Here is a 20,967-nt window from a genome sequence, read left to right as displayed (position 1 = left end):
GAGAGATCAAAACCTTGGATAAGCTAAAAGAGATAGGATCAGAGAGAATTGAAGGCATAGGTTTCAAGCATACTAGCAGTTGGCCTTGCAAAGATGTGAAATTACTTTTTCCTCTGAAACAGGATAAAAAGGAAAAAGAATGAGCTTATAACACATAATATTTCAGAACAGAGCTCATCACCTTGGTGAAAGTTGGCCTCATCAAGTGATTGGAGATTGGACTTAATGACGAGGATATGGCAGGACTGTGGGTCAGAACCAGGTACAGGCAGAGGGAGGAAGTCTACACAGGCTAGTACAGCATGGTACCCAACTTATGATGACAAGAAAAGGTGATGGTCCAGCATGTGGCCACTATCAGGGATGTAGCAAGGGAGAGAAGATTGGAGTTCAGGCATATAGAAGACACTAGTGAAGAGTCTGGGAGCAGCATTGGAGCATCTAAAAGCAAATGACAATATTTTAGCAATGGGATGTTCGTTTGGACAGAACTTTAATAATCAAGGCTAGTAGGGAGAAGTGATTGCTGAGTAAGACAATGCCCACCATAGATCAAAAGAACAAAGCAGAAGCTCAATTAATAAAACTAGCCATAAGGTCAGAGTGGGATTAACAGCACATTTACCTTGGTGCACTGTTGCTTGAGATAGCCTGACTTGAAGCAGGATCTATTCCAGAGCTTTGGATAGGGCTGAGCTGGGATCACATGAGCCTTCTTGAGCATAGAGAGGAAGAGAGATGACGTTAGAAGGAAGATGAGTAGAAGAGTTCAGAGCTGATGGCTTTCATCTGGTCAGAAAAACAAAAGGAGATGCCAACTGCCAAAACCTGGAGAAGTAGGTGGGATTCAGGTTTGAGACCAGAGAAGACCTGGAAGAGTTCTTCTGGCTAGGCAGCACAAGCAATCTCCAATAGAGCCCTGAAAGGATTGCCAAATAGCAGACAGCCTGGCTGACATAAGTTGCAGGAATCCCTAGTGGGCCAAATTCACCATCTTTTCACAGAATAAAATAAATCATTTTACTTATTTATCCTCATAAAGCCTCCACTTGTAATCTTTTTAAGAAATTTATCAGCTTCAGTTGCAACACTTTGGTTAGCTTTGCATCTACTTTGATTCCGTTTTTTAAAGTATTTCAGTCCTTAAATAGTTCTTCTAATATTCTTGGTGCAATGCTTCATATCACTGAACAACAAAACCCAATCCATTTAAGATTTTCATATTGTTAATGAGTGAAATGTATCCTTATTTCCTAATATCCAGGTTCTCGACCTAAATTATGTGTTTTTTTTTCCTTCAAAAACTAAATTCCATTTGGAAGAGGGCAGGAACGTGATGTCTGAAAACAAAGGATAAAGAATAAGGAGCTAACATGGAAATAGAGTGGAAAGAAATCAGTGAAAAAGAAATCAGGTGTTAAATAAAAGAAGAGTGCTGAGTGCTCACAGCCTCACAGTTTGAGAAACAGCTGGCTGGATCTAGATCTTGCCTTCCAGCTGATTGATCTGAATGTCATAGGAATGAAATTAAATTATTTGCAGGCTCTGTGGCTTGTCACTTAGCTGTAGCAAGAAATAAAATTGGTTGAGTATGAATTCTTCACAAAGTTGTGCCAATTATTACAATAGGACATGATCAGATGATCATTTCTTTTCCAGCAAATGATGGAATTATGCCCAGCCAGTTTGGTCCTCATGGAAATCAAGCAATGTAATTTGATCTTATTATTTTAGTTAATCGATGACAAAAACTTGTGACTGCCATGTCACTAATTGGATAATGTTTGTTAAAAACAAAACCAAAGCAGACAGGAAAATAGCTAGCTCAGTCACGTTGAATGTTATGTATGTCTAACCTATGTTTTAATTTCCTTGTCATTAAATAAGTGAAGTGACACTTTGTCAAAACATCAGTAAAGTCCTTTAAAATCCTTTTGTAAAAAGCCTATGTTAAATAACAAAATTTGTTATTAGGAGAAACTCACAATTTTTACTCTCTTTCAAAGTTTTCAATAACAACACTTTGTACTGAGGTCAGAATTTTCTTCTCGGGAATTGAAGAGCTAATGAATAACAATTTGCCTATTTCATAAACAGGAATGTCCATATAAAATTTCTCCAAATTCCCTGCGTCAACTCCATTAACTAAATTTATTGAGAGATGACCAAGAGAATATTAAGAACAAAGATGAGTATCAAATTGAATTAAGCCATCATTCTGTGGGAAATGTCAGGTATTCCCTTTTAAGGCTATCAATGAACAGATAACGGAAGCCAGTGTGTCACCCAAGGCCTTTTGTCCTACTCACTAAATGCTCTAAAATATATATATATTTTCCAAACCGCAAGTTTTTAGTGATTAATATGTTATATTAAAAACAGGCCTATTTCAATTCAAAAATGATATATTATAGGGGCTGGCCCTGTGGCAGAGTGGTTGAGTTCGTGTGATCCGCTGCAGGTGGCCCAGTGTTTCGTTGGTTCGAATCCTGGGCGGGGACATGGCACTGCTCGTTGAACCACGCTGAGGCGGCGTCCCACATGCCACAACTAGAGGGACCCACAACGAAGAATATACAACTATGTACCGGAGAAAAAAAGGAAAAAAATAAAATCTTAAAAAATATATATATATATTATATACATCATAGGAAGACTGAATGTGTGAGCAGGAAACATTAATTTGAACATAATTCCGACAAGTTCAAATTGTTTGTGGTATTGCTCTTATCTCTGGCTTCTCTGAAAGGTGGTTGTACTTCATTTTTTTCATATGATATGAACATTCTGTTCCATTGCTTAAATACCTCCATGGTTTCCTCTTACCTATCAGACAAAGGATGAACTATTTGACTTTAGATTTTTCATGGTCTGCTCACAATCTACGTACCTAGCATGGACTCATGCCACTGCCCTCCACAGATGCTGTTAGTTGTTGCCAATATCCATTCTCCCCTTCTCCATTAATAATAGAACTTTGAGTTCTAGCTGGCACCACCCAGCGGTCTTCTAATCATAGCAACTAAACCTATATCCTAACTAATACAGATGTTATATTTTTAAGACAGAGAAAGAAGTGTACATAGAGCAACAATCCCTGGGCTTTTAACCCAAAACTTACCTACAGCATCCTTATTGCATTGCCCCAGGATTAGATCATGGTCTTATGTCTTTCCTATCAAAACACAAGAAGCCATTAGAATTCTTCTCACTATGACAATACATGGAAAGTATTTGAAATCAAGTAAATCATGAGTGTGAGGCAGCTGCTACTTAGTTCACCTCCAGCACACGCACAAGATGTGAAATAACAAAAGCAACAAAATAGCTAGAGCTTTGGCCTGTGATTTGTGGAGACTAAAGTCAGATCCATTACAGACGTAAAGACTGCAAGTCCTCAGAAACTAAAATATCCATGAGTGTGGACCAGCATCACAAAAAGGAAAAAATCTGCGGGCACTATAGAATCATCATGGCAACTAAAGGCTCTTTCAACCACTCCTGCGTAAGAATTCACCAATACAGTTCCACTATAGGATGATTCTCTAGATTTATCTGCGTATTATTCAGTTGTTTGTACACATTTTTGTATTTAAAGTAAACATTTAAAAAACTCTTTATTTCATAACCAATCTTCTTATATTTATCAAGTAAGCACTCCCCCATTAGGTACCACTAAGAAAATGTACCTGGGCTTCTATTTTCAACGTTAACATGGACTAGAGCTCTTGAAAACCTGCCAAGCACTGATATGTGCATAAAATATCTTGTAAACATCTTTCAAAAGTCATATACGAATCTTCAAGGAAGTGAGAAAAATCTTCTGAGGCAGGATTGTGAAGCAGGAGCATAAGACAAGCGAGGTCAGAAAGGCTTGAGGCCAGGCAGCCCTGAGGAGGAGGAGGAGGGCTGGATCTTTGGATTAATGGTCATGGAAGGGGACCAAAAACAAGGCCATGAATGTACACATGCTGACGGGTCAAGTTGGGAGCCCATGATATAGAGCAGAGATCCAAGAAAAACTGTATCCTCCAGGAAAGAGTGAGGCAGGAACGAAAAACCACAAACAAAACCTGCCCGTGAGGACTTGTCGGTCTTGACTTTGGAGAAAGGGAAAACATATCTCCCCCGAGAATTCATAGCCAACAGCCAGCACTTATGGGGGTTGGGGCTGGATATTCCACTATTTATCTGTCCTCTACAACCTGAGTTCAATAATTGCAATGAAGTGTACCAGAGCTTGCAGTGCCTCCATATGCCTAGTAGAAGCAAAGGTAAATCCTTTCTGGAAGAACATCTCCTCAATCCAGACCTGAAACTATTCCCGTGTATAATATTCCAATGAATCTATCTCATAGTAAAAAAATGTAGTTCTAAAACATACCAGATAAAGGTACCGTGACTAAGAATCAACAAAAAAGAACATCAGAACTAGACATTTTTAGACTTCAGATACTGACATTATTAGACAAAGCACATAAAATAAGCATACTTAATATGCTTAAGACATATTATACCAAATTGAAACTGTAAGGAGCAAGATATTATTTTTTTAAAAAGCAATCATATTTGAAAAAAGCTGAATAGAACTTTCCAAAATGAAATATAAAATCATTGAAATCATAAAACTCGATGGAAGATTACAGTAAATCAAACTTAGCTGAAAGGAAAATCACAAACTAGACCATAGATCCTAAAAATTTTCCCAAATGCAGCGCAGAGAGAAAAAGAGAGGGGAAACTATGAAGGAAAAGCTGAAATATGAGGGATAAATGCTTAAAATATATCCCATTGAAGCTTCAAGAGGAGAAAATAAAAAAGGAGGAGGAAGAAAAAGTATTTTAAAAGATAATGATTGAGGACTTTGCAGAATTGAAAGAACATCTACCTTCAGATGGAGTAAACCTGATGAATTCAAAACAGGACAAGTAAAAACAAATCCTATATCAAAACATAGCACAGTGAAATCCAAAGAGAAAATAGAAGACCTTAAAAGCAGCCAGAGAGAAAGACAGGCAAGCTAAAAAGGAGAAATAATTAATCTAATGGTTTACCTTCTCAACAATAAAACTGGAAGGCAGAAGACAAGGAAATTAGTAGCATTAACTCTGTGAGAGAAAATGACTCTCAATTTAGAATTGTATACATGAAACAAACACTCAAAAAGGGAAGTAAAAGAAAGACGCTTTTAGAAAAACAAAAACTGAGTTCACTACCAGTAGCTTCTCAGTAAAGGAAAACTGAAGCAATGGATTTTAGAAAGCTTAAATAATTTTCCCAGAAAGAAGGTCTCAAATGCAAGAAGGACTCATGAGTCAAGGAAATGTTAAAGATGAGAATAAATCTAAGAAAATATTGAATGAAGCAAATTTGGAGAATAAAAATAATTGAAAGTTGCAAAGAACTATAAAGTAATGAACAAAATAGCATGAAACCTAAAAGACAGTGTATGTGGTAGTTGGAGTTAAATATTTATTGGTCCCAGAGCTATTCTGGAAGAGGCTTATGTATTAACTTGTCTTGTTATGTAAGCATGGTAAAATTTCAAGGGTTTTGACTAGGAATAAAAATAGAGTCAGAAACACCCAAACCAGTAGAGGGGAGAAAAATGAATGACAATAAGTCTATCAACTTAAAAGAAAACAAAAAAGAAGAAAAAGAAAAAGAAGAAATGAAAAATCAGCACAAAGAGAACCCAGGGGCCGGCCCAGTGCAGTGGTTAAGTTCGCACATTCTGCTTCTCAGTGGCCCAGGGTTTGCTGGTTCAGATCCCGGGTGCAGACATGGCACCGCTTGGCACGCCATGCTGTGGTAGGTGTCCCACATATAAAGTAGAGGAAGATGGGCACAGATATTAGCTCAGGGCCAGGCTTCCTCAGCAAAAAAGAGGAGGACTGGCAGTAGTTAGCTCAGGGTTAATCTTCCTCAAAAAAAAAAGAGAGCCCAAACTGTTGGTAGAGATTAACCAAATTACATGTAAACGGACTAATTCTTCTCCTGCTAAAATACATAGATTGTCAGACTGGATTAAAAAAAAAGTCCAGCTAGATGCTGTGTATAAGAGCCACCCCTAAATCATAAAGACAGTGAAAACTGGGACAGGATGGAAAAAAGATATACCTGAAAAGTGCTAATTAAAAGAAAGCTGATGAAGTTAATTTATAATACATGAAGATAATTTAAGGCAAAACTCTGTGTGTGGCATCTTCCTTCTGGGAATATTTTTTTTTAACTGCTTGCTTAATGACTTTAATAGTTACAGAGCTATGTGCATTTTCTATTTTGTTGAGTCAATTTTGATGAATTGTATTATTCTATGAAAATATCCATTTCTTCAAAGTTTTCAAAATTTTTGTCATCAGACATGTTTTTTTTCTTTTCTCTCCATTATCTGTAAGTTTTCATTCTTTAAAGTGTTTCTTTGAACCTTATGTCTTTTTTTCCTTGATCAAATTTTCCAGAGAGTGGCCAATTTTTTTTTGGTCTCTTCAAAAACCAATTTTTAACTTTGATGATCCTCTCGTGCTTTTGTTTCTTTGTTCTTTATTTTCTGCCTTTATTTTCACTTTTTTCTTCTACTTTCTTTGAGTTTATTCTATTGGTTTTTTACCAGCTATCTAAGATAGATGCCTAGCTCATTAATTTTCAGACTTTCTTCTTTTCTACTAAAGCATTTCAATCTAAAAATTTCCCTCTACATACCACTCACCAAATTTCTAAAGTTTTGAGTTACAGTATTTTCCTTATTGTGCAATTCTAGGTATTTTTGAATTTCCAATTCATTTCTTTCCCTTAAACCATGAGTTATTAAAAACATTTTAAATTTCCAAAATTATTCTTTTGTTCTGCATGTGAATGCATGAGTGTGAAATTTAGGGATTTTTTAATTTTTTTTAATTTCAGTTTCATTTAATTGTGGTCAGAGATGGAATTCTATGTAAAACCAATTCTTTGAAATTTACACTGACTTGCTAATATGGCCAAAGCATTGCCGTGTTTCGGTAAATGTTTCAAATTTTTGGTAAATATTCCTTGTAACTTGAATAGAACTGGATCCAGGAGTTTCTATTCATTACTCAGTGTTTATTAAACCTCCTGTTTGATAAGAATCATCTGAGGCATTTTTTAAAGTACAGCTTTCTGAGTCTCTCTCCTGCAGATTCTCATTCAATAGGTCTGGTACTGGGCTATTAGGAAGGTTTGGGAAATCCTATAGTAAACCAAGCAATTTTGTTATTCCATTCAAACCTTCCTTATTTGTACTGATTTATGTCCATTTGATCTATCACTTATTAAGAGTTGTGTTCAGATATTCCAGAATGATGGTGGATTTTTCATGTTTTCTTTTAATTTTGTCAATTTTAAATGTATGTGTAATACATACACACATGCACACCTTTGATAGGTACATTAAATTCTCTTCAGCTTCTATGTCCTCATTTTGTAAAATCCAAAAGCAGAAATGGTAATTATTTTAAAGACTCTTAAGACAAATACATGGAAAATGCATAGAAACAAAGTGCCTGATCCATGGTAACTGCTCAATAGGTTATGGCAATTACTTTCTACAAGGTCACTTTCAACACTAGAACTATCTACAGGTTTGTTCATGCAGCCCATCTACTTAACTACAGGCACAGTGTGTTTTATCCTTGGATCAAACCACCCATCAAAACTCTATGTGCATGGACCATATTACCTTCCCTGCCCAAGAACATGTCAAGGAGAGCTGTCTTCCCTGGATTGAAATAGAGATTACACTGTTGACTTTCCTCAGGACATGCTACTGGGCATGACTTTGTTGTGTTTGTTCCTGAGAACATTGTCCACAACTTCCACCAGTGTCCCTAATACAAAAGCTCATGAGAGAAGGCTTTAGGAATTAACTGTTCAGCAGAAGCTGTGATCTTCCTGAGGCCCTTCTGTGCCTTTTTCTTAACCTTCATATGTAAAAAACAATTTAATTGTCTCTGTTTACATTATTATTTTGTCATTCTTAATGCTCAGAACTAAGTTCATTGCTCAGCTATAGCAACTAAATAGAAATTTGTACCCTGCTTAGGCATAATATATTCTCCCTAACACTTTCCTCTAACCCATTTACTTCTCTTATGCTAATTTAGATTTTCCCTGTCTTATTGTTTTATTTTTGCTTTGCAAATTTGTTGCATATATTTACTGTTAGCACCCAAAATCTTCCTGGGGTAATCCAGGATATAAGCACATATGTAGATACATAAATGATAAATATATATAATATATAGATAGATGCATAACTGTCTACATATATATGAATTTAATTTATATACCAAATGGAGAAGATGACTGAACCTGAGTCATGCCAGTGTCTAAGACTATCTACTGGAAAAGACAAACCACAGAGCTATAACATAAAATATTTATATTATTCAAAGAGAGAGAAAATAAGTGTCTCCCTTAATTCAGCGAGATACTAATATAACTATAGTTTTTAGAGCAAGGTTAAAAATTTACAGAATTTATGGATTTTCTGCTTCTATAGGTATTGCTTGTAGAGTCATAGGAGGATTATGTCCCCCTTTGTGTTGAAGGCTTACTTATGGCTCTGTGTTTAGTCAAAATGTCATTTTAAAAAGAAATGGCTTATTTTCAGCATAGTATCTTGTTTGCAGAAATTCACCTGCTGGGCAAAAGAAGGAAAGATTGTGTGCTTTGCTAGAGTCTGCATTATTCTGGCAATTTCTCTAAATGCATTCTCGGAGGACCCTGCAGCCTGCTTCTCTTGTTCCAAGTCTAGGATACTTTTCTCTGAAACCCCCTGGAGGTGATCATGTAGGCCCAGCTGCTTAGGGTGGTTTACTGGAAATTCTGTAAAAGAATTAAAACTTTCTTCATGCCTCCTAACCTCCTGTCTTCTTAACGTTGAAACCACCCTTTGTAATTTCCTTGTTTTTCTCACATTGACTGGATCTGAAGGGAACATTTATTTATGCCATGGCAAACACAGCTTAACTGGTATTTTGGCTGACAGAACAGCTTTGTTTCTATGCTTGTATAACCTCCTCTTCTGACAGCATAAACTTGGGGAGTTAGCCTTCTTAGCAAACTGCCTATGCACTGCTAGTGAAGACGTAGCAATCCTGTTATCACAGGAACACAGAATTGGTCGAGGGTTCCTTCATTTTCCATTTATTGACTTAAGGAAAAATCACCCCATGTTAAAACCTGAATATGACTTCAGAAGTTAATAGGGATCACACTGTAGTCAGCTTTCAAAATAAAGGACAATTCTTTCATCCAGTAGTGGTAGCTTTAGGGCACTATAAATTTTCTTCCAGGATCTTCATAGGGTCCACAAAGACTGAGAAGAGTAATGATGCATGTCAGTCCCAAGGCAGGCTAGATAAACATGGTTTAAGATTAAATTGTTTCCTAGCAAAACAACAATTATTAGATGACCGCTTACAGAATCAACTATTTTTATAAATACACATATGCAACAAATAAAGCAGTGGATATTCTTCTCCAACTGGAAACAGCACAGTTTCCAATTTCTGTTGTAAAGGGTCTTGATTTTAAAACAAATAAAAACCCTAACAATCAAGTGAAAACTGTGAAAGCTCTTCTCCAATGACATAATGCTGTTTCAGGTACTTCTGGAATATTTATGGGCAACAATATTGTTTTGAAAGTCCATTGTTCAGCTATTATTCATCTTCTTTATAACTCCCTCATAGCGTTGTTCAGGTTATTGTCCCAAGAACAAAAGAGAAGATATAATACGACTTTTAAAATGACAATATCTCCTTAATTCCCTCTTATGCCCTTAACAATACATATCATTCTCTCTTTACTTTATTTTGAGCAGAAAATTAATAAAAGGGAATCAATGGTCTTTGTAGCCCCCAGTGAATTCAAATCTTAAGTGGTACTTGAAGCCAGTTACAACCCCTTTGGCAGCAGTCCTCTTTTTGAATACTGTCCTGGCAAAATGTAGATGGAAGTGGGATAAGAAGCAGTCTCTGGGTCCTTCTAAAGGTTGCATAAGTTGACCTTACAGCCAGAGAGCAGAGCTATGGGTTCCTTTGGTCCCTCTATTTTCCCATAACTACACTGCAATCTTGTTATCACATTTATCATGTGGTTGATGAGTATCTGTCTTTATACCAGAGGTACTTAATAGATTTCTGAAGGAAGACAAATGACCTGGGAGATACATTTTATTAATTTAGGAGTCTGCAAACTTGGCCCCGGCCTGACTATCCCTGTGCAATCTTGAGCCTCAAATTCTCCAAAGACAGGGAAACTAATCTTTACCAGTGGCTTACAAAGAGGGGACGATCAAGTTTATAAACTAATGTGAACTCCCCATTAACAAAAATCATCTATCAATGTATATTACTCATTATGAAAAAGAATTAGGCTGTCTACAATTTGCTTTTGTTTTGCTTTTGATTAATTGTATCATGTATTGTCATCCAGGTCTCCACAAGGAAACACAATTAGTATTATTTATGTTAATGATGACTGAGGGTTGACAGGGAGCCAGATGTCTATACAGAATTCAGGAAAAAATCCTCACTCTAATAGTCTTATGATCTAATTTAAAGAAGGTAACAATTGCTCAATTTCACTGAAATTTTTAACTTCAGAGAGATAAGTTATGAAGCAATCAAAAACAAGAAGTAAAGATGATAAAGGAATAAAATGTACACACAAGGAAAAGCTAAAGAAATAAAATAGTTGGCAGGAGAAGTGGAGAATTGAGACTGACCTAGTAATAACGATTTGCAGACTTGTAATGATTCCATGGTTTGGGGCAAAGTTAAGGAATTCTGGGTTCGTTTTTGCTTGGTTACTTTCATCCCACGCTCACTCTTTCAAATGAGCCCAAACCCAAACCACTGCTTTCACTTATCCATTTATGTACTCATTTCATATGTTTTTATTATCTACTGTATGTAAAAAACTATGCCAGGTGAGTAGCTGATAGAAAAATACACATGACGTGGTCATCTGTTCTCAAGAATACATGTCTCAGTAGGAAAGATAAGACATAGACACACATCACTCCTATTTAAGGAAATATGATGAACTAATGCAAGAGAGCAGGGAAAGGAAAAAGGTCCATATCTAGTTAGTGTGATCAGAGAAGCCTTTTGAAGAGAGTTGTTTCCATCTGACTCATGCTATTTCCCATCACTACTGAAAAACTCATTACGTCTCATACAGATAAATTGAGTAATGCCAAAATTAAGATAAATTTGTATGACAACATCAACATTAAGATTATGTCTACTTCTTCCAAGCAGCAAAAACATTCTGTCCTCTTGACTGATCTCTATTTTGTGAAGTCACTCCTCAGTGCCCCAGAGATGTCCTAGTAAACAAATGTCACTTCTGGCACATTGGGGTGGGTTGCTACCCTTTTAGATCTGGATGTTTTAATGACTTCTTGCTCCCTACTGGATCTTGTTTGGGAATTAATGTAAAAGGTTAATGTTTCTTGCCATCTGCATTTATCAGTACTCAGGGTTGTGTTGGAAGCCTAAATGACCAAGTCAGATTTTCCCTAGGATGGTATGAGGGACAAAGGAAATTATTTAGACACTAAGCATCTGGATAAGGGTAGAACTCGATAAAACAAAGACCCTCAAAGGACGGTGACTCAGACTGCATATTAAGTATCTAGTGATTACAATTTTTCCCCTTTAAAACAAGTCTTTCTTATTCCTTTTTAACAGGAAGAAATGGCAAGAGAAATAATCCAGTACAATGATCTTTCCAGAATAACAAAATGTGGTTTCTTTGGACCTTGTTCATGTCCTCACTGAGTACTCATGTCAATAAACTGAGAGACAATGGCTTCTCACAAAAAAAAAAAATATAAGCAATGTGCTTGGCAATAAACCCATACATATACAGTCAACTAATCTTTGACAAGGGTGCCAAGACTACACAATGGGAAGAGGACAATTTCTTCAATAAATGGTGTTGGGACAATTGGATATGTACCCACAAGCAAAAGAATGAAATTGGACCCTTATCTTACACCATACTCAAAAATCAGCTCAAAGTGGATTAATCATTAAGTGTAAGAGCTGAAACAATAAAACTCCTAAAAGAAAGCATAGGGAAAAATCTTCTTGACATTGGTCTTGGCAATGATTGTTTAGATATGACACCAAAAAGTACGGGCAACAAAAGCAAAAATAAATAAGTAGGACTACATCAAGCTAAAAAGCTTCTATACAGCAAAGAAACCATCAACAAAAAGAAAAAGCAATCTACAGAATGGGGGAAAATATTTCCAAATCATATATCTGATAAGGGGTTAATGTCTAAAATATATAAGGAACTCATACAACTCAATACCAAAAAACAAATAACCTGATTTAAAAATGGGCAAAGTCCCTGAATAGATATTTTTCCAAAGAAGATAAATAAATTGTCAACAGATATATGAAAAGGTGTTCAATATCACTAATCATCAGGGAAATGCAAATCTAAACCACAATGAGATATCAACTCACACCTGTTAAGATGGCTATTAATAAAAAGACAGTAGATAACAAGTGTTGGCAAGGATATGGAGAAAAAGGAACATTGTGCACCATTGGTGGGAATGTAAATTGGTATAGTCATTATGGAAAACAGTATGGAGATTCCTCAAGAAATTAAAAATAGGACTAAGATATTATCCAGCAATCCCACTTCTGAGTATATATCAAAAGGAGATGAAATCACTATCTTGAAGAGATATCTACACTCCTATGTTCATTGCAACATTGTTCACAATAGCCAAGACATGGAAACAACCTAAGTGTCTTTCAACAGATGAATGGATAAAGAAAATGTAGTGTATATATATATAAAAGGGAATATAATTTGGCCATAAAAAAGAAGGAAATCCTGCCATTTGTGACAACATGGATAAACCTGGAGGGCGTTAATGCTAAACGAAATAAACTAGACACAAAAAGACAAGTTCTGTGTGATTTCACTTACACATGTTACTAAAAAAGTGAAATCACAGAAGCAGAGAGTAGAACAGTGGTTACCAATGGACGGGAGGTGGGGGAAATGGGGAGATGTTGGTCAAAGGGTACAAACTTTCAGTTATAAGATGAATAAGTTCTGAGGATCTAACATACATCGTGGAGACTATGGTTAATAATACTGTATTGTATACTTGAAATTTGCTAAGAAGTAGACTTTAAGTGTTATCATAAAAAAGAAGGCAACTGTGAGGTGACAGATGTGTTAATTAAACTTGATTGTGGTAATCATTTCACAATGTATATGCATATTAAATCATCATGTTGTACACCTTTCAAAAAACATGTAGTACAACCTAAACCTATACAATTTTTATTTGCCAATCGTACCTCAATAAAGCTGGAAAAAAGTATGTATACAAGGTGATCTGAAAGGTGATGCAAAAATACCAGAAAGTCAGAGAAAATCATGAAACAAGGCCAATCACTATATCTATTCAAATGGGATTTTTTTCCATGGAAGAGTTGTTCCTCTTCTTTCTGAAAGTGGTATTCCTCCTCTTTGAGGAAAATGAGAAACTTTTGATGTCTTAGAGATAAAGAGCTAATGAGAAACTTTTGATGTCGTAGAGATAAAGAGCTACTATGTATTGAGTGCCTACTTTACATTTAGCACTTTATACACTTCATTTAATCCTTACATCTACTGTGCAATATTATCCTCATTTTACAGGGGAGGAGATAGAAACTCAGAGAATGCATCTTGACTCAGGGTATCTGACCAATAAGTGCTGGAGGCAGGATTCTCACCCAAGATTGTCTCACTCAAAACTTTTACATGTTCCTTCCTGAAGGCCATAATGCCGCAGAAACCCTTCAAGATAATAGCTATCCCTAAATACTAGGGAGTAAGGTATGATCATAGAGGAACATAGAGAACCAAAAATAATCATTTGGTCTGTCAAAAGTGGAAATAAAACCAAAAGAACAGCTTACTAGCTCTCAATTATAATTTGATGCTTATCAATATATTGTACAGCATTTTTCTAAACGCTGTGAAATGTTAAAGTGTAGAGTCCACACCCTCCTCTGCTTTCCTGTGGCCTTATATATTTATTCTGGAGCCCTTCTAGGACCAGTCTAAAAGCTCTGATGTTTGTGATGTTTCTGAGGAGTTTGCAAAGCTGGAGGACATGAGCAAGCTATGTTTCAACTGGCTTTGCGGTGCTGACCTGTTCTTACTGGCTATCGACTGTCCTGCCTGGAGTTCCGTCTTCTGCATGGTGTATGCTTGACTTTACACCAATCACTTCACCTTTTACAGTTTGCGTTTCTAAATTGTAAAAGAGAACAGAAATCATCTTTAAAGTTTCTGCAGCTCTAACATTTGGTAAATTATAACTTAAAGTTCTCTTTCTATTCTTATAAAACAGATATTTATTTATTAATTTGGGTTGAATAATCGGTTATTTAAAAAATCATTAATTCCAGCAACCATGGAACAACTATGAAGATTCTCAAATTGGTTATTCATCTATTATCAAAAAAGTGGTTATTCAATGGATTTAAACTTAGTTTATTATTTTAAAACTAACTTGTAATAACTATTAAATACACAGTGTTGTGTTAAAATTAAGCTACTGTTTTTAAGCCATTGAGATTTCACTGAGTACAAATCTACTTTTCTCTTCTTCCTCTTCTTCTTCTCCCCAAAGCCCCCCAGTGCATAGTTGTACTTCCTAGTTGTGAGTGCCTCTGGTTGTGCCTGGTGCGACGCTGCCTCAGCGTGGCCTGATGGGCAGTGCCATGTCTGCGCCCAGGATCCAAACCGGCGAAACCCTGGGCCGCGCAAGCAGAGTGCATAAACTTGACCACTCGGCCGCAGCCCGGCCCCACAAATCTACTTTTTGATGATTAAAGACAGCATACTCTACACTGCAATGTTTCATCTAAACATAAAACTGAGGCAGTTAAGAAAAATAATATGAGAAAACCTTTCCATAAGGTGTTTCTTTTTCTTCCTTTTCTTCCTTCTTTATTGTATTTTGCTTGTCCTCAATGAAAACAAAAATTTTCATCACATCTTATACCTGCATGGTTTTTATGACTCTTAAAGCACTTCCATATGCAGTAGACTTACATCTTATGTGAGGATTGTGTTCTGAAGTCATTTCATAAGATGGAAATCACATATGGATAAAATTACCCATGAAAATCCCTTAGCCCATAAAGAAGCAAATGCAGAGTTTTATACATTTAAAATATATGCATGTATGAAGGTAATATTTATAGTGTAAAGTATACAGTAAAGAATAATATGCATAATTCATTTCTCAAAGTATTAATTGCATAAAAGAGGGCACATGGTTATGTATTTTAATTTTGTGGGAAAATGCACATTATTTGTATAACACGAATGCAAACATGATGCTGGCCCACATGGATTTCACAACATCCCTTGTGAGCTACAGATTATTATATCCCTATATTAGAGGAAAACAAGGCGTGGAGTAGTTTTAAAACTTGTCTAAAGGCTCAAAGCTAATAAGTGGCAAAGCTACAATTCAAATCTTTAAAAGTTCAAGTCCAATTGTCTTTCTACTACATCACAATTGGCTCTGTATTTATTTTACTTTCCTGCTGAAGTATATCAACTTGTTTGTCCAACTTCACTGAACTTTTCAGTTATTTTCACTACAATTAATTTTCCCAGACAAAATTTTCTTCTTCAAATCATCCATTTCAGTGATAATTCAGATGAGAAAAGGTAAACAAAAATGGCATTATGTTTGATATGAAAAGTCTGTTAAGTAGATTTAGCCAGCCTGACCCAGGACCTAGCGCTCTAAATTTGCTGTTAGCCTGCTTTAAATGTGTGAGGCTTTTTTGGGAAAAAGTTTTATCAGTTATATCTCGACTTCTGAAGAGAGTAGGGGCAAAGTAGATATTTAAACGCAGATAAGGAGGTCACTATTTCCTCTCCTCAGCTCTGGTCCAAGAATTTTTTTTAAATTTCCAAGAGAATCTGGCTCAGTGGTATGAGTAATGGTGATTAACGTTTTGATTCTTATCTGTCAATACATAAAGCCTCTTTTCAATAGAAACTTTGTGTTCAAGCTCTACACTGAATCCCGTGCAATGGTTTTTGCCTTCTCAATCATTTGCTTGCTTCCATTGCTATTTCTCTTGGAAATAACAGTAGTTTGTGTGCTTTGGGGATGCACAGTGTACTTCAAGAGATGGCTCATGAAGACCAATTTTGGTCTACCCAAAGACCAAGACACAGAATTGCAAAACTTGACTCAATTCTTATCCAATTAACAGTGTGGATGTGCAGCTAGATTCAGTCACACCTTAGCCTCCTTAGCCATATCTTCCATGTAGGAAATAGCATAATGGCCGATATGCACATGTGGAATAAATACATAATGCAGCTGTGACTGTATAATGTCGAAGTTATAAATACATGCATTCATTGACCATGTGTTGCAAAACGAGAAATTGTATTTATGGATTTTTTTTTTCATGTTCCAACAGCTTTCTTGTTGCTTTTCCAAAGCAGAGAGAACACCTGTTGGAAATGAACCCTTACCCTCCTCTCAGGTCCTTCTCTTTGTATTTATTTATTTATTTATTTTGGTGAAGAAGATTGGCCCCCAGCTAACATCTGTTGCCAATCTTCCATTTTTTGCTTGAGGAAGATTGCCTCTGAGCTAACATCTGCGCTCTGTTTTATATGTGGGACATCTATTTTATATGTGGGACATTGCCACAGCATGGCTTGATGAGCAGTGTGTACATCTGCACTGGAGATGCGAACCTGCAAACCCAGGGCTGCTGAAGCAGAGCACACGAACTTAACCAGTATGCCACTGGGTCGGCCCCTCCTTCTCTTTTTAAATGTATCTTTCTACATATTAAACCATGTAGACATTTTTAGACTTGATAATTATCTCAAGTCATTATTTTTCAAAAGAGAAGCTGAGGCCTCCCAATTTAAATGCCTTTCCCAGGAACACTCAGAACTGGGACTAGAATGAAATTTTCACTAATCCATTGATTCATGAAGAGGTATTGAGCACATACTGCATGCCAGGAATTTTTTATTTTTTCACCACATTGCTCCTATAACAATCAGGTAGAAAGTTAGCTGTATTGGAAATGTGAAATAATAAGTGAATGGTATAATTTGATTCTAGTGTATAAGACATTTGTTAACAGTGATTCCCACGAAGAGAATTTTGAGGAGCTGCCTTCCAAGCTGCCTGACTGAAAGGAAGCAAGGATAGATGGTAAGCAAAGAAATCTGGGGCAAATAAACCTTTGCTGTCTCACCATGTGCTTTCTTTGGAAGAAAAGAGACGTTTATCCCAAAAAGTTGGCAATTACAGGAAAAAGAGAGGAACATACAATGAGGCACAGGAATTGTAGATTGTGTCCTCCTAGTCAAGGCCAGCTTTGTGGGCAGTTGCATAGGACCCAGCATTTTCAAGGGCTCCAGCACACTATTTAATACTCTGCAGTGGTCATCTTAGAATTCTTAATAATTTTTCACCAGGAGGTCCCAGATTTCCATTTTTCACTGGGCTAGGCAAATTGTGTAGTCTTCCCTGCTCCAGCTTTTCTTTGCAGGGTCTGTTCTGCCTCCCTCCTCCACAACTGCTGAGTTTCCTCCCCTATCCTCCTCCGTTTCCACGTGGGCTCCATTGCTAGGACCTTTTTCTTGTATCTGAACTCATCTGTGATGTAAATCTGGTTTGCATAATACATTCTCCCTCTGGAATTCAACTTCCAGGAGACTCATTTGGAAAAATGGCATACTGTTATACAACTTGCTTTTTCTATTTAATAACATTTTGAGGACATGTTTTTATATCAGTAAATATGTCTGCCCTTTCTTTTTTATGCCAGTAAAACCTATATGTAGGTTGGATGATACCCCCCAACTGGGGGCTCCCTCATACCTAGAAATCTGGTTAAACTTGGTCCAAACCCCAATTCTACAGTTCTGTGAGAGAACCCATGGTTTCTGCTACTTCCTGGGCATAACTCTTCAGAATCCTTATCTGCATCTGATGTCTTTGTTTATGCCATGTTAGTCCAGGATGAGGGTCTGACTTCCTCACCAGTTTCACAAGATGTCCAGTAATACACATTTTGTGATTGTGTGTGCATTTTACTGAAGATTTGAGGAGCCTGGGGTTGAGGGGAGAAGTTCATAACAAGGTGTGGACAGTTGTCTGAAACCCTAGCTGATCTCTGTTCTCTCTCTCACCTTCCTTCTTTCTCCAAAGTAACAAGTAAAATTTTGCTCTTGTTTTACATAAAACTTTTAATCAGTATCAAGATCCTGTTAAGGTCTTACATTCTACCTGAAGCACTTTCCCAATAAACATAGTTCCCCTCCAAAGAGAAACATTGGTTAAAAGCTTTTTATAGCGGTAACTTAAATAGTTTTCCCAGAAAGGTGAAAAGGCAGAGACTTTTTTCTTGTGATTTACATTTTATGATTTTTGGAACGTTTATACAAAAGATAAAGTGGCGTCAAAATGACCTACATTTTTCAAACTGGCCGTGAATATGTATTCCAGATATTGCTGCCTCATTCTGAAGTTCTTTGTTTCCTTTTTTGTTTCTTTCTCCTCTAAAAATATTTGTTAGTTATGAAAGAAGCTCTTTTTTTCTGGGTCACAGAGAAATTTATTTATTTTCTCTTAAGTGTGAATACATTTCTGCATTTTTCCATGTTGCAAACTTGGTTGGAAAATATATTAAAGTTCAAAGCAATGTTAGAAAACCCTTAACCCACCAGTTCTCATCATAACATGTATATTTGTTAAATATTTTTCATAAATTCTATATTTTAAATACTGCTTTCATGAGCTGACAGTATATTTTCAATTTACTGATCACCTTTGCACTGATTTAGTTAGACTTCATTAATACATACTACTTAATTACAAATATGCCTTTGATAATGTATGGGTTTGATCTCATTATGCAAATAACTTTCCCAATGTAGTTTTTTAAGGGAGTCTGGCAGTCTGTTGAGAGTCAGGAAGAATGATTTACATACTGATCTGCATCAACCAGTACTTCATGCATGGCCAGTCATTTCCTTCTCTTAATTGGAAACTAGCCAATTAGCCTATATATAATTAGTTTGCATATCAAGCAAATGAACTATTGAATGAAAACACTATATAATGTAGTACCAATTAAGGGTCAATCTGCTGGAGTAAGCAAGCTCATAATCAGCCCCCCTCTGCTCCAAATAAAATATTTTTTTAACATATAGTTAAAAATACATAGTAACATTACACCAGATCTAAAAATTAACATAAAATAGATCATAGGCCTAAAGCTACAAAACTCTTTCAAAAACACATGAGAAAATCTTTGCAAACGTGGGTTAGTCAAAGATTTCACAGCTACAACACCAAAAGCACAATTCACAAAAGAAAAAATTAAAAAATTGGACTTTGTCAAAATTTTAAAATTCTGCACTTCGAAAGACACTATGAAGAGAATGAAAAGACAGGCCATAGATTGTGAGGAAATATTTGCAAATCATGTAGTTGATAATGAACTAGCATCTGGAATGTTTAAAGAACTCTAAAATCTCAATAATAAGAAAGCAATCCAATTTTTATATAATGGGCAAAAGATTTGATTGGACAATTTACCCCCCGCCCCAAAAGGTACACAGAATGCATATAAGCATGTGAAAAGATGCTCAACATCATTAGTCATTAGGAAATGTACATTAAAACCACAGTGAACTACACTATCACCTATAAGGATGACTAAGATTAAAATGTCACTTACCTGTGGCCCAAGCAAAACCCTTCAAGATATCGTAACTGGTGCTGTACTGCAAGAAGGCTAAACATATAGAATTTTTCCACCCACATGAGATGAAAACAAAATCTCTAACCCAGAGTTCTTCACCAGAGATCTAAACACTCCTATAAGATCAATCACTAGGCTTTGAAGGGCCCTATAAACTTCCTGAAGTTATAAATAAAACAGTATATGTATATTTCAGAGAAATAAAACAGGGATATCATCAAGTTTTCAATGAGGTCATTTGACAAAAACAGCAATAAGAACAAAAAATATTACAAACTCACCCTAACCAATAGCCAAACAACACAGAGCTGAAAGAGGCAACTATGAAACCACTGTATCAGGAGAGAGGCCAACAAGAATAAGGTCCCTTGGAAGATAAACTTGCAATTGAAAATTATAAACCACACAAGGAAATTCCTTCCATGTGGGAGAATCAAAAGATTCATACGTAAGAAGAATTCACAAATGATAAAATATAGATAAGGTAGCATTCTGCATTTAAAATAAATATGTTTAAATTTCTCACAGATCTGGAAGTGACTAGTTTCCTGGAAAGAAGGACATAAAGTTATCAAACAAGAGCAGGAATATATGAAAAAAGACCAACGGTAAATAATAGAAATGAGAAAATGGTTGCTGAGAGTAAACAGGATCTTAATATATGAAATAAAGAGTACACTAGACATAGAAAAATAAAAGTAGTAAGAAAGATAGAAGGAAGCACTCAGAATACAACACAGAAAGAGAAGGAGATAAAAAATGTGACAGAGATATTAAGGAAAATGGAAGACAGACTGACAAGTTCCAAAATAGAGGTAAGAATACAAGAGTAGAAATTATGGAGTGAGAAAATATTTGCAAAAATAATATCTGAAAAATTTTCAATTGAAGAAAAGCATGAATCCTCAGATTTAAAAAAATCTTACCAAATGTTGAACAAGGTAAATAAATTTTAAAAAATATACTACTAGACATATGGTGAAATTTCAGACTACCAAGGATAAAATGTAAATATGAAAAACTACTAGAGAGAAATTATAGATTTATCAATGCAATGATACTAGATTGAACACAGGCTTCTTATTAGCAGAAAATAATAAGTACCAAAAGATAATGAAATAATATATTAAAAGTGCTA

This window comes from Equus quagga, chromosome 8, assembly GCF_021613505.1.
Source record: "Equus quagga isolate Etosha38 chromosome 8, UCLA_HA_Equagga_1.0, whole genome shotgun sequence".
Lineage (NCBI taxonomy): Eukaryota > Metazoa > Chordata > Mammalia > Perissodactyla > Equidae > Equus > Equus quagga.
This window is presented reverse-complemented; position numbering follows the sequence as displayed.